Source organism: Geotrypetes seraphini, chromosome 13 (assembly GCF_902459505.1).
Source record: "Geotrypetes seraphini chromosome 13, aGeoSer1.1, whole genome shotgun sequence".
Taxonomy (NCBI): domain Eukaryota; kingdom Metazoa; phylum Chordata; class Amphibia; order Gymnophiona; family Dermophiidae; genus Geotrypetes; species Geotrypetes seraphini.
Window position 1 is genome coordinate 27,788,882 of NC_047096.1, and position 13,721 is coordinate 27,802,602.

Here is a 13,721-nt window from a genome sequence, read left to right on the forward strand (position 1 = left end):
GAGTTACAGATGCCCGACTTAAGTACAACTCGTACTTAAGAATGTGGTTGTGGCTTCATTTGATTTCACTGAGCAGTATTTCCAGTGGCATAGCCTCCTACATTTATCCTGTAACAGATTCAGGAATGATGCATGGCCACATCAAGAACAGTGTGTGGTTGTGCATGTTATACCTTAGAGAGAACACTACTTACCAATCTTCACTGGCTCCCGGTACTTTCCAGAATTCATTTCAAATGCTCCTGCCTGGCTTTCAAGATCATTCACGGCATCCTTCCCCCCTAATCCCTCTATCCTTCATCGCCTTGACGCCTGCTACCACCAGATCCGCCCACAGACATAAACTATCCTTCCCCTCTCTACACGGCATCCTCCACGCAGGCAAACTGGGAAGATCCCTCCTCTCCAAAATCACAGGTCTTTGGAACGATCTCACTATCCCACTGCGGAACCTGGGCTCCCTCCAACTATTCCGGAAACAACTGAAAACCTGGCTTTTCTCTAACATATAACATTTCTTCTCCTGTTTACATCCCCTCTATTCATATGCTCTTGTAAATCTTTCTCCTCTCTCTTCTTATATTTTTAAGCTTTGTAAACCGTGTCGAGCTCCACTTCCGTGGAGATGATGCGGTATATAAACTTAAGGCTTAGTTTAGTTTAGTTTAGAACACTGGTAAGGACAGTTGGCCCTTTTGTCACCTGGGAGCATAGGTAAGTAGCAAGAATCTTAAAATCTACAAGTTCTGAGTTACGTACAAATCTGACTTAGGAACAGCTTTAAAAACGTAACTCGTTCTTAACCCTGGGACTGCCTGTATATGTTGTATTTAGCAAGCAAATGTAAATAGTTGCAATGTCTTGATGTTCAACCAAACAAAACTGCTGAATACAGAGACAAAACTAAACCCTAATATTAGGGAAGAGAAAAGATGTTTCCCCTGCTTTCCAGCTGTTGTGTCCAGCTCCATTGCCGACAGGATTTTTTCTTGTTACAAAATGATAGGAAAATGTAACGGCACTTTCAGCTGTGCAGCAAATAAGTTCAAAAACCCCCATCCGCTCCACACTCCTCTTCGGTCTGGGACAGAATTCTACACTTTGGGAAAACACTCTTGTCAAATAATTAAGGTTGCATTTGTTCATTGATTTAAGACCCTGCTCCATTTCTGAGTGAAATGCAGAAGGGCCTGTGAAGTGGCAGCTGCCATGGAAACACCACTCTTTCCTGATCAATCAAGAAGTAAAGACGCAGCTAGAGCTCAGATCCTTTGACTCAAATGGAAACAGAAGAGATGGCTAGCTGTTAAAAGGATGCCTCTGCTTCTCCCTTTCCACACCACTCCAAAGTGCTCCCACTCATAGGCATACATATTTTTATTTATTTGTATCAGGCTTTTTCAGTAATAGCTCAATGAAAATTACATTCAGGTACAGCAGGTATTTCTATGTCATCAGAAAGCTTACAATCTAAAGCAGGGGTGTCAAAGTCCCTCCTCGAGGGCCGCAATCCAGTCGGGTTTTCAGGATTTCCCCAATTAATATGCATGAGATCTATTAGCATACAATGAAAGCAGTGCATGCAAATAGATCTCATGCATATTCATTGGGGAAATCCTGAAAACCCGACTGGATTGCGGCCCTCCAGGAGGGACTTTGACACCCCTGATCTAAAGGGTCCTTTTACAAAGCTGTGGTAAAAATTGGCATTAGTGAGCCCAATTGAAAATGCTTTGGTTTGGAATGGTGACAAATTAAATCCAAAATTCAATCAAATCCACCATTATCACTAATTCTACCAAAGGATGCGTAGATGTGGCCAGTGAAAATTCCTGCAGTTGTGCCTCGACAAATTACTGTTGTACGAGGGATCTTCAAAAATTTGCTGCACTTTAACTTTTTAAAACACTATTAAATATCTCAAAAGTAAATTACATCACTACCTGCAAGGTACATATGACAGAAGTTTATAAAATCATGATTGAGGTGGAACGGTTGTTTACTGTAACTTTTCACACAAAAATGAAACAAGAGGACACTCTTTGAAACTAACACCCAGTACTTGCAAGGGGAGCTTGACTGGTCACATGATATTCAATGACACGCCCTCTTACCACGTCTCCCGCCCCAACCATTTCCTGTAAAAATATGAAAGTGCAGAAACTTTTTGAAGAACCCTCATAAATAACCATTTGGATTTCTGTACAACCAGAGGAAAAAGTAATACACTCCCAGAGTGAACATAAGAAAATAAGAATTGCCACTGCTGGGTCAGACCAGTGGTCCAACCTGCCCGGCAATCCGCTCATGCGGCAGTCCCCAGGTCAAAGACCAGTGCTCTAAATGATTCCAGCCTCACCTGCGTACGTCCCAGTTTAGCAGGAACTTGTCCAGCTTAGTCTTGAAACCCTGGAGGGTGTTTTCCCCTACAACAGCGTTCCAGCTCTCCACCACTCTCTTGGTGAAGAAGAACTTCCTTACATTTATACGGAATCTATCCCCTTTCAACTTTAGAGAGTGCCCTCTCAATCTCCCTACCTTGGAGAGTGTGAACAATCTGTCTTTATCTACTAAGTCTATTCCCTTCAGTATTTTGAATGTTTCAATCATGTCTCCTCTCAGTCTCCTCTTTTCAAGGGAGAAGAAGCCCAGTTTCTCCAATCTCTCACTGTACGGCAACTCCTGCAGCCCATTAACCATTTTAGTCGCTCTTCTCTGGACCCTTTTGAGTAGTACCGTGTCCTTCTTCATGTACGGCAACCAATACTGGACGCAGTACTCCAGGTGAGGGCGCACCATGGCCCGATACAGCGGCATGATAACTTTCTCCGATCTGTTCATGATCCCCTTCTTTATCATTTCTAGCATTCTGTTTGCCCTTATTGCCACCGCAGTGCATTATGCAGTTGGCTTCATCGACTTGTTGATCAGAACTCCCAAGTCTCTTTCCTTGGAGGTCTCTCCAAGTACCGCCCCAGACATCCTGTATTTGTGTATGAGATTTTTGTGTATGAGATTTTTGTTCCCGACATGCATCACTTTGCACTTATTCACGTTGAACCTCATTTGCCATGTCGATGCAATGTAGTAATTGATGGCAGGTAGAGGACCAATGTGGTCTATCCAGTCTGCCTAGGAATATTTTCAGACTACTTACTTTACTGCTTCATTTAGGCTATCCTCCTCCCAACCCCCAACCCCTGTACCCCATGCCTTTATTTAGGTTGGAAATTCCACTAAATCAGGGGTAGGGAACTCCGGTCTTTGAGAGCCATATTCCAGTCGGGTTTTCCGGATTTCCCCAATGACTATGCATTGAAAGCAGTGCATGCAAATAGATCTCATGCATAGTCATTGGGGAAATCATGAAAACCCGACTGGAATACGGCTCTTGAGGACCGGAGTGCCCTACCCCTGCACTAAATCATTCTTTGCAGTTTACCCTCCCCTTCCTGCCATGCATTTTATGATATACAACATTTTCATTTAACTGTACTTTAGGCAGAAATGCTGAACACTTGGGATTCCATCCTGGTGCCATTGAAGGATCCTCGACATTTATTGCAAGATTTCAAGATTTATTTAAAATTTGATTAATCGCTTAATCATACTTCAAAACGATGAACATAATAAAAAGTTTTTACAATTTTCAGGGGGAACAAACACATAAACAGTACTCAACGAACAAGACGTACACTACAAAAATGGAAAAAGGGTAAGAAATACAATAGAAAAGAAACAAATAAGGGGTTAAACATCAGGAGGGGGTAAATAAAAACAACAGAGTATAACATTCAAAAGGGCAGACTAAGGGCTCCTTTTACAAAGGCATGCTAGCAGTTTTAGTGTGCGCTTAGCATGCACTAGTCGCTACCAGCTCCTCTTGAGCAGGCGGTAGTTTTTCGGGTAGTGCACACTACAGCGTGCGCTAATCCAGTGCATGCGCTAAAAACGCTAGCGCACCTTTGTAAAAGGAGCCCTAAATTTTAAAATAAAACTAAGGGCTCCTTTTACTAAGCTGCGTTAGGGCTTTAACGCGCACACCACAATGCCCCCCGCGCTAGACGCTAACGGCAGCATCGAGATGGCGCTGGTTCTAGCCGCATAGCGCGGGATGAGCACGCGCTAATATGCTGCGTGCGCTAAACACACTAGCGCGTCTTAGTACGAGGACCCCTAAATCAGTCAAAGGCATCTTTAAAAAGAAAGCACTTTAACTTGCTCTTAAATCTGTTTATAAGACGTTCTTCTCTTAGCTAAATGGGCACGGAATTCCAGGTTTGTGGGGCAGTGACGGAAAAAATATACTGTCGACGTGTAAGAACATAAGTGCCTCTGCTGGGTCAGACCAGAGGTCCATCGTGCCCAGCATCCGCTCGCGTGGCGGCCCAACAGGTCCAGGACCTGTGTAGTAGTCCTCTATCTGTACCCCTCTATCCCCTTTTCCTTCAGAAAATTGTCCAATCTCTTCTTGAACCCTAATACCGTACTCTGTCCTATCACGCCATGTAAGAAAAGGAACTGTCAGAGTGTTCTGGCAAGAAGCACAGGGAACCAAGAGTCTAGCGATAAATGCTGGCGCTTTCAAAAGAAGAGATTTCAAAGTTAGCAGACATATTTTATAAGTAATGCGATGAGCTACCGGAAGCACACTTTTTTTGAATTCCATCACTCTTTTTGTCTCCACTGCCTTCAATGGGATTGCATTCCAGGCAACCCCCCATGTGTGAAAAAAGGTGTCAGGTCAAAAGCGCGCCAGGACAAAGGTGCGCGCAGACAATTGAGTGCAGCGCGGAGGTGCGCGCCACAGAAAATTACTGTTTAGGGCTCCAACGGGGGTGGAACCCCCCCACTACTTTACTTAATAGAGATCGCGCCGCGTTGTGGAGGCGTTGTGGGGTTGTAACCCCCCACATTTTACTGAAAACTTCACTTTTTCCCTGTTTTTAGGGAAAAAGTTATGTTTACAGTAAAATGTGGAGGGTTACAACCCCCCAAACCCCCCACAACGCCGGCGCGATCTCTATTAAGTAAACTGGGGGGGTTCTCCAACAAAACCCCCCGTCGGAGCCCCTAAAAATTAATTTTCTTCGGCACGCGCCTCCGTCTTGCGCTCAGTTGTCAGCGCACGCCTTTGTCTTTCGCGGGGTTGTCTATGAACCGTGAAAAAATGTACATGCTGCTTTTCAGTTTATCTCCGTGCAGCTTTATTTCATGCCTCGCTGTTCTTCAGCTTCCACCGCATTGAATGTGTAACTTCAAAAAGGCGGTATGCAAGCCCTGTTCCCTTTCCCTTCTCCTGTCCTCGTGGGGGGTTTCACGTTTGTTTTTAGGCTTGCCCTAGTCCCACCCAAAACATTTCCAGACCACTTCTCCTTGCCAGATGCACATTTTCGGTTTTAGATATGCATATCTCGGCTTTGCAAAATTGGGATCGAGATGCTTATGCAATATAAATGTTTAAATGCCAGTTTATGTGCATCTAAAACCGGAACAGAGCTGCTACAATAAGAACCATGTTACCCCTTATTCCTGGCTGGCCTGTGCTGCATGCATTTGAGTGCACTGAGCAAAACAGAGCAGGTCTTTGACTGATGGGCTGTGGGTCAGGGTTCTGCTGCTTCTCCCTACCTTGGTTTCCAGTAGAGTGAGAATTGGTAATGAGCTGCCTGAAACGTGCTATAGACTGCCTGAAGAGAGGAAACTGCAGGGGGGAGCTGACAAAATCCAGGTGTGCTGTAGTGCACGGTCTGCGCAGCTGCCAGAAGGTTGCTTAGCAAATGCACAGCATCGCACCTCTGCAAAAAATTAAAAAAAAAAACATGGCATGGTGAGAGAAAGGAAGAACTGTGAATTAAATGCAAGACATCCAGAGACAAAAGGAAGAAAAGAAATCCCACAGAGCAGAATAGATGAGAGTCTTAAAAATATCACGCTTTCTGGCCTAATAGGCTAATGGCAGAAAATATTGTTTCATTTCCAGATAGAAAAAGAACATTATAGAAAATAAATAGTGAGTCAAACTAGGGTTTATCAATCCCCTCATCTTGTCTTTAATAATGGCCGATGTGGGTCACAGGTACCTACCAGCTCCCAAAATGTAGAACAAATTTCACATGGCTCATTTTAGGGGATAAGAGTTGACTTTCCCAAGTCTGCCTGATTAATACATTTTTATGAACTTTTCTTCCTGGAACTAGGGTGCGCCTAAGGTTAGGACACCTACTGGTACGTACCTAAGCCTACTTTAGGCACTGCTAGGCGCGATTTTATAAATGGCACCCAACATATGATTTACCCACTATGTTAAATGCTTTGACATCTTTCAGCAACACATCCCACAGCTGATTTGTGTACTGCATAAAAAAAAAATAATTTCTATGATTTGTTTTTAATCAACTGGGTGTTGGTTTCAGAAAGTGAACAAGCAAACCAAAACTGCAGATATGTACAACGATGTAGGCAAAATTTATTGTGACAACCAAAGTATATTAAAAACCTTTTTACCAAACAAGGGACCCAACACAGTCCGTGTTTCGGACAATCTTCATCAGGGGTCCATGGTAGAAAGGGGGAAAAAAACATATGTCACAAAAAATTGTAGAAAAATATACAGTAAAAACAAACGGATTTTGTATAACACCAAGGGTCACTGGATATTGTAAAAACTCGCTAAAGTGTCCTCTTCTTTCACTTTTGTTTGAAAAGTTACCATAAACAACCGTTCCACCTCAGTCATGATTTTATAAACTTCTATCTTATCTCCTCAGTCAACTTTTAACCAAACTGCAAAACCCTAACGCTTTATAGCCATTTCTTCATATGGGGAAGAGGGGTGTTCTATCCGCCTTTATCAGGTTTGTCTCCTTTCTCTGAATGTTTTCTTGTTCTACTATTTCTTTTTTGAGATATGATGACCAGAACTGAACATAATACTCAATGCGTGGTTACAACATGGACCTAGGGACAGTTCTATAAAGGGCGTTAAAAATTACATTTCCTTCTCTCAGTGGTAGAAAACAGAACCTTCAAGAGATTTATGGCCTCTTCTATTAAACTGCGCTAGCAGTTTTTAGCGCAGTGAGCCACGCTGAATGGCCTGCGCTGCTTCCGACGCTCCTAGGAACTCTAGGAGTGTCAGGAATAATGTGGGCCATTCAGCGCGGCTCACCGCGCTAAAAACTGCTAGCGCAGTTTAATAGAAGAGGGGGTTAGACATTCTTTTGCTTTTAAATTAACTGAATTCTGGAATGTTTTACCGCTTACATTAAGAAGTTTAGGTTCTTTTTGCTTTATTCCAGAAAGCTCTGAAAACCTTTTTGTTTGCTAAACATTTTGGAAACTGCAGAGCTCATAATTGAAAGAGAAAAATGTCCAAAAACCGGCCTAAGTCGGCACTTGGACGATCATCAGTCAAAAACGTCCAATTGCCGATAATAAAACTGGGTTTTGGACGTATTTCTAAACGACCTAGGCCTTAATAGAGCCGCTGAACGAGGATAGCTAAACGGGGCGTATCAGGAGGAGTGTCGAGGGCGGGAGTTGGGTGGGACGTGGGCCGGCCTAGACATAGTCATACTGTATGTATAATCGAAAGTTATACAGCACAGGATCGACGGAACTTGGACGTTCTGACTTAGACCCTGTTTGTCTCTCCTGCTGACATCACTTCCTGTGCACAGCACCCGGAAGTGACTTTGGTGGGAGAGAGGACGCGGTCGCGAGGAGCACATTAAAGTCATTGCTCACAGTGGCGAACAACTAGAGGTACGGGGGAAGGGAAGACGGTGCGTGCGTGGCAAGGGGAGGAGTGGGGAGAGGCTCAGCAGAGAGGAGGAGGGGTGATGGCACCCCCACCAACATTGTGCCCGGGGCAGTTCGCCTCCCCTCTTTTTAAGCTACTGATGGGAGGATTGGTAATACTAATTTATGATCACTTGTAGAGTGGAGACTATCCCCCTCTTTTACTAAGGTGCGCTAATTGATGAGTGCGCGCTAAACGCTAGCACGTCCATAGACTAACATGCGCGCTTCAGCGTTTAACGTGTCCTAAATTGATTAGCACGTGCTAATCAGTTAGAGCACTTTAGTAAAAGAGGGCCTATGAGATGGAGTGTAGGAGACAGTGTAGTTAGCCAATAAAGATATTCAGGTGACTCTGGTCGAAGAGCTTTGAAAGTAAGAAAGAATATTTTAAATGTAATTCGTTTCTCTATTGGAAGCTAATAATGGGGTCACAGAGTAATCGGATTGCACGGTTTTGCTGGCACTGTCATGCTGATATAGGGACTATAGATCATCTGTTATTTTTTTTGTCCGCTGATATTTAATTTTTGGAAGTCAATTTGGGGACAAATAAATATAGGACTCCTTTTATCAAGCTGCAGTAGGCAGTTAATGCGCGGAATATCGCGCGTTCAACTGCCTGCCGCGCTAGTCGCTAACGCCTCCATTGACGAGGCGTTAGTTTTTTGGTGTGCCGCGGGGGTTAGCACGTGATGAAATGTCCAACGCGCTAAGCCCCGTAGCGCACCTTGATAAAAGGAGCCCATAGTCTTAGAATCGGATATTCCATTAACATACGAAGCAATAATTTGTGGTACTATTTTACATATTAAACCTCCCCTTGATAAATTTAAAAGCCGTCTTTTCTTGAAATTAACTGGAATTTCGGTTCAAACAATCACAAAAAACTGGAAAAATCATCACAGACTAAATTATACATTTTGGTGGACAAATGTATGTAATACCCTAGAGGAAAGGAGAGACAGGGGAGATATGATTCAGATGTTCAAATACTTAAAGGGTATTAACGTAGAACAAAATCTTTTCCAGAGAAAGGAAAATGGTAAAACCAGAGGACATAATTTGAGGTTGAGGGGTGGTAGATTCAGGGGCAATGTTAGGAAATTCTACTTTACGGAGAGGGTGGTGGATGCCTGGAATGCGCTCCCGAGAGAGGTGGTGGAGAGTAAAACTGTGACTGAGTTCAAAGAAGCGTGGGATGAACACAGAAGATTTAGAATCAGAAAATAATATTAAAGATTGAACTAGGCCAGTTACTGGGCAGACTTGTACGGTCTGCGTCTGTGTATGGCCGTTTGGAGGAGGATGGGCAGGGGAGGGCTTCAATGGCTGGGAGGTTGTAGATGGGCTGGAGTAAGTCTTAACAGAGATTTCGGCAGTTGGAACCCAAGCACAGTACCGGGTAAAGCTTTGGATTCTCGCCCAGAAATAGCTAAAAAGAAAAAAAAAAAAAAAATTTAAATTGAATCAGGTTGGGCAGACTGGATGGACCATTCGGGTCTTTATCTGCCGTCATCTACTATGTTACTATATTACATATAGATATGAGAGAGTGAACGCAAAATGTTTAGGGTTTAATGTTTTATTTAACAAAATATGGAGTCCATTGGCTTTATTTGCTGTTTCACATTAAAAGATAATATATTGCCTTCTGAGTTTTTTCATTACACATCTGGGATGGGATGGGGGGGTAGAGTAAGGAAAGGTAATGAAAAAATAGATATTAAATCTTCATATTAAATATGTTTAGTATTGTTAATATTAATAATTGATGGAAGGGGGTTGGGTATAGTTATGATTCTATAATATTATTTGTTTGAAATAGTGTATTCTCTGTAATATTTTGCTATTTTCAATTAAATGTATTACACTATTTTATTTTAATAAAATAATAAAAATGTTTAAAAAAAAAAAAGATATTCGGGTGACTCTGATCGAAGAGCTTTGAAAGTAAGAAAGAATATTTTAAATGTAATTCGTTTCTCTATCAGAAGCTAATAATGGGGTCACAGAGTAATCGGATTGCACGGTTTGGAAGGGTTTGAAGTTTCTTTGTAAGTCATTTGGAGATGCCCGAGTAAATTATATTACAATAATCAAGTTTGGTGGTATAAAGGGCAATTACTAAAGTGGAGAAAGTTTGAATATCAAAGAGATGATGCACCGTACATAATTGTCTTAAGGCTGATTCTGTGGGGCAAATGATAGTTGAGAATCAAAAAATATATCTAAGTACTGAAATGTATTGACAGGTGTTATCTTTAAGCCAAGCAGTATATCGATGCATCTTCTTGTCCAGTTTGTCAAATTGTAAGCTCTTTTGAGCAGGGACTGTTTCTTCTGTATTTTGATGTACTGTGCTGTGCATGTCTAGTAGCACTATAGTGCTACTAGACATGCACAGCACAGTACATCAAAATAATTAGTAGTAGATTTTTTTCTCTTCGTAAACATTGAAGGCACATTTTTTTTCTTTGAAGCCTTTTTAAATATGTGATGTAATTATATTGTTTTAAGTGAATTTTGGAAACAGATGAAGGTTAAATATGTTTTATATGTTATTTACATAGATTGTGAATGTTTTTGTGTAACCCGCTCAGATTTTGGGATATGCAGGATTTAAATGTTTTAAAATACATATACTAACTAGAGCATCAAATGTTACAGGTCAAATTGGCACCTAAGTTTTATTGCACATTATAGAATGAGTGGGATAAAAAATCATAATGATATTCTTGCCTTTGTTCTCCATTCCTTTTCAAATAATCCCTAACATTCTATTTGCTTTTTTGGTAACCATGGCACCAAATTGTCCACAATTACTCTGAGATCATTTTTTTGGGTGGTGACTCCTAACTCAGAAATCAACATTTTACATCTGTATTGGGATTATTTTCCCTGTGTTCATCAGTTTTGAATTTGCTCACATTAAATTTAATATGCCATGTGGGTGCCCTGTTTTCTAATCTCACAAGATCCATCTGCAATTCTTCACAATCCTTTGTCATTTTAACTACTTTGAATAATGTTGTGTCATCTGCAAATGTGATTGCCTCACCTCTTCCTCCTTTTTGCAGATCATTTGTGAATATGTGACAGTGCTACAGTCCCAGTACTGACTCTAGGGGAAGTTCACCAATTGGAAGACAATTTTTTTAGTCTTACTCTGTGTTCCTTGTTCTTTAGCTAGTTTCTAATTCACAAGTGGCCTTCCTAACTTCTGTTAACATTTCTCTGTCTCTTCATCCTGTTTATAGAGAATGACACGGTGACAGAATTTGTCACTATCCTTGACTCCACGGATAACCGCGGGAAATCATCCCATGTCATTCTTTAGTGTTTATCTCAAGCTCAGTCCTTCTACACCAGCATTCTTCAATGTAAGACTTGAGAGTCAGTGACTGTGCCCATTCATACTCTGATTCTTATGTGAGCCAAGTATAGGATAATGAAACCATTGTGACATCACTGATGAGGTTGGCTCATAGGCATTGGTGGAATGAGGAGGCTTTATGACATCACAATCACAGTTCTGGAATGTTGCTACTCTTTGGGTTTCTGCCAGGTACTTGGGACCTGAGTTAGCCACTGTTAGAAACAGGATACTGGGCTTTATGGACCTTCAGTCTGTCCCAGTATAGCAACGCTTATGGTCTTATGTTCCAAACATCCAGTGTCATTCTTTAGTGTCTATCTCAACCTCAGTCCTTCTACACAAGCGTTCTTCAATGCAAGGCTTGAAGGTCAGTGGCTGTGCCCATTCATACTCTGATTCTTATGTGAGCCAAGTATAGGATAATGAAACCATTGTGACATCACTGATGAGGTTGGCTCATAGGCATTGGTGGAATGAGGAGGCTTTATGACATCACAATCATAGTTCTGGAATGTTGCTACTCTTTGGGTTTCTGCCAGGTACTTGGGACCTGAGTTGGCCACTATTGGAAACAGGATACTGGGCTTGATGGACCTTCAGTCTGTCCCAGTATTTCAACGCTTATGGTCTTATGTTCTAACCATCCTGTGTCATTTTGCAGTGTCTATCTTAGTCCTTCTACACCAGACCTTCAGTCTGTCTCGGTACGCAACGCTTATGGTCTTATGTAATAACCATTCTGTGGCATTCTTTAGTGTCTATCTCAACCTCAGTCCTTGTACACCAGCATTCTTCAATGCAAGGCTTGAGAATCAGTGGCTGGACCCATTCATACTCTGATTTTCTCCTCTCTCTTTAAAGAATGACATGGGGATGATTTCCCATGGTTATCCATGGGGAAGGGAATGGTGACTTGATAGTATATTTCCACTACCATATTCTTTCACATCACACATTGCACACATGGACCTTTTAGCCAATAATCTTTTACATTGCATTTGTTTTCCTACAAGAATTTTATCAAGTTTGAAACTATGTCATCCTTAATATATAGTGCCACTCTTCCACCAATTTGATCCATCCTAACATGTCAATATAATTTGTCTGTTGGTATCACAGTGTCCCTTTGGGTGTCCTCCTTCTCCCCAGGTATCCAAAATAACTATAATGACTTTATCTTCATTTTGTGCTCTGTATTCTAACTCTCCAGTCTTAATTTTTAGACTTCTTCCATTTGCATACAGACAATTTAAAGTATGCTTTTATTTGTATTCACAATCTGCCTAGCAGTTGATGAAAGTAATCTGGAATCATTTATCTCCATCTGTTCTTGGTTTAAATGCACCTAGAAAACCAAGTATTACGATTAATAATTTATTCTATTGTATCAATCGTTTCTATAGTCTTCAGTGACTAATTTTACCTCTCTCCCCTGTGTTGTACCTTAGCATTATTGAGAACCTATTTTATAAGGGTAAAGCTGAGTCTGTCTTGGTTTCAGCTCTTTGCATATGCATACCTGGTTTTGTAAGTCTGATTTCTCTTGAGAAAAGCTGAAGTACTTTCTTTCAGTTCAATTCAGTTAGACATCATGTCTCTTTTTCTTCTCCTGACCTCTGCCTCTCTCTACCTCCTTTGGTGCCATTTAAACCCATGGGCTTCAAGGGGCAGTTTCATAAGTGTGCAGTATCTTTACCAGCTCAGTTATGCCTGTTTAGCAAGCAAAATAGGCTTAATCAAAGAGCAGCTTCTGTGCTAAAAAACGAGGCAGGTTCTGCAAAGCTCCAGGTTCTGGCAGGTGAAAGGAGGAGAAAAAAGAGGCAGAAAACAACTTAAGCAGAAGAAGAGAGAAAAAGGGTCATTAAGGGGAGAAGAACAAAAAGAAGAAGAGTTACACATGCTATTTTGGATCCCTTCTTAACATAGAAACATGATGATAGATAAAGGCCAAATGGCCCACCCAGTCTGCCCATGCACAGTAACCATTATCTCTTCCTCTCTCTGAGAGATCCCACGTGCCTATCCCAGGCTTTCATGAATTCAGACACAGTCTCTGTCTCCATCACCTCTTCCAGGAGACTGTTCCACGCATCTACCACCCTTTCTGTAAAAATATATTTCCTTTGATTACTCCTGAGCCTATCACCTCTTAACTTCATCCTATGCTCTTTCATTCCAGAGCTTCCTTTCAAATGAAAGAGACTCAACTCATGCACATTTACATCACGTAGGTATTTAAACATTTCTATCATATCTCCCCTCTCCTGCTTTTCTCCAAAGTATACAGATTGAGATCTTTAAGTCTGTCCCATATGCCTTATGACGAAGACCAAACACCATTTTAGTAGCCTTCTTCTGGACCGACTCCATCCTTTTTATATCTTGTTGAAGGGGCGGCCTCCAGAATTGTACACAATATTCTAAATGAGGTCTCACCAAAGTCTTATACAAGGGCATTAATACCTCCTTTTTCCTACTGGCCATACCTTTCCCTATGCACCCTAGCATCCTTCTAGCTTTAACCCTTACCTTTTTAACC